Source organism: Cervus canadensis, chromosome 16 (genome assembly GCF_019320065.1).
Source record: "Cervus canadensis isolate Bull #8, Minnesota chromosome 16, ASM1932006v1, whole genome shotgun sequence".
In the NCBI taxonomy this organism is placed as follows: domain Eukaryota; kingdom Metazoa; phylum Chordata; class Mammalia; order Artiodactyla; family Cervidae; genus Cervus; species Cervus canadensis.
The window spans coordinates 1,803,120-1,805,053 of record NC_057401.1 but is presented as its reverse complement, the minus strand read 5'-3'; the positions used below and the strand labels follow the sequence as shown (position 1 = coordinate 1,805,053).

At 46.5% G+C, this 1,934-nt stretch overlaps 1 non-coding gene across 1 annotated transcript; it reads left to right on the top strand.

Moving 5' to 3' along the window:
- Window positions 1-316: 316 nt before the first annotated feature.
- LOC122454650 lies at window positions 317-422 on the top strand. Its single transcript, XR_006273468.1, has one exon. It is a non-coding gene; the product is annotated as a U6 spliceosomal RNA (small nuclear RNA).
- Window positions 423-1,934: the final 1,512 nt, after the last annotated feature.

Below are 1,934 nucleotides of genomic sequence, written 5' to 3'. Positions count from 1 at the left end.
GCATAATGAACGGAAGGCCTGTCTGCAGACTGTCCTGGGTCTGAGCCTCTGACCCCAGTGCTGTGCCCGGACGGGCTGGGGAGCCCTCAGCCCCTGTGGTCCCCTAGGCCAGAGACTCTCTAAGGACAGGGAGTGAGTGCCCCGTCTTTCCATGCCAGGCACTCCACGCTGAGTCTGCGGCAGGGTTGCCATCACTAAGCATGTCAGACAAAGTGAATAGTGGAGGGTTTGGAAAAGCTGTCTTGTGTTTTAGCCAAGTGGAAGCTTTATGCTCTGACAAAGGAGATCTGAGTTATCGCCCACCTTCTCCCCTTGTGTCCTCTCTTCGGCAGCACATATACTAAACCCGGAATGATACAGAGAAGGTGAGCGTGGCACCGCACAAGGATGACACTCACACTTGTGAGGCTTGTCTTCTGGCTTCCCTGGTGGTTCGGCTGGTAAAGAATCCGCCTGCAATCTGGGAGACCTGGGTTCGATCCCTGGGTTGGGAAGATCCTCTGGAGAAGGGAAAGGCTACCCACCCCAGTATTCTGGCCTGGAGAATTCCATGGACTGTGTAGTCCATGGGATCACAAAGAGTCAGACAGGACTGAGCGGCTCTCACACTTTTCGACTCTTGTATCGCGTATGTGTGTCAGCTGTTTCTTTTGTAAAATGGGGACAATCTTGGACTCTCTGCCCTGGCCTGGAGGGCTCAGTGAAGAACCTTGAGCTGGAATATAGCTGGAGGATGCGGATCTTGTTCACACAGTCCAGCCCCAGCAGCGCCCAGCATACAGTAGGTGCAGTGTAAATGACTGCAGGAGTAAGTGACTCAGTGCTTTTCTCAGCCATTTGATTAAAATCTGCAAAACCAACTTGACATCGAAAGGACCATATCAGAGCTGAATTCTCTTGGTTTGGAGCAGGGCTCTGCCATCTTCTGTAGGAATCAGCTGGAAATATGGGGTTTGGTTAGGGCTGGTCCTTTAATTGGGGGCGTGCTTACATTAGGTTGCTGCAAATGTAACTGCAATTTTGGACCATGAATTTTAAATCATTATAACTAGGCTCAAACACATCTTTATTAATCAAAATAGGAACCATTACAATCAACACATTTTTGCCAATGAGAAATACGTTTGTTTATTCCTATAGTGTAAAAACCCATGCCTCTGGATTCAACAAACTCTTGGAAAGCACTTTCTGCCTCCTGCTGGTTATGGAAGTGTTTTCCCTGCAAAATGTTGTCAAGATGCTTGAAGAAGTGGTAGTTGGTTGGTGAGATGTCAGGTGAGTAATGGCAGTTGATGTAAAACTTCACAGCCCAATTCATTCAACTTTTGAAGCGTTGGTGGTGTAACATGCTGTCAGGCATTGTCGTGGAGAAGAATTGGGCCCTTTCTGTTGACCAATGCAGGTGTTGTAGCTTTTGGTGCATTTCACTGATTTGCTGAGCATACTTCTCACATATAATGGTTTTGCCAGGATTCAGAAAGCTGTAGTGGACCAGATCAGCAGCAGACCACCAAACAGTGATTTTTTGTTGCAAGTTTGGCTTTGGGAAGAGCTTTGGAGTTTCTTCTTGTGTCCAACTACTGAGCTGGTCATTGCCAGTTGTTGTATGAAACTCACTTTTCATTCCATGTTATAATCCGATTGAGAAATGGTTCATTGTTGCATAGAATAAGAGAAGATGACACTTCAAAAAGATGATTTTTTTGATTTGCAGTCAGCTCATGAGGCACCCACTTCTTGAGCTTTGTCACCTTTCCAATTTGTTTCAAATGCCAAACAACCATAGAACAGTTGACATTGAGTTCTTCAGCAACTTTAATTGTTCTCAGTTGGTTGTTGTCAACTTCCAATGGCTGGTCACCGCACTCCTCATCTTCAAGGGTCACATCTCCTTTGCAAAACTGCTTAAACCATCACTGCGCAGTACCAGTTCC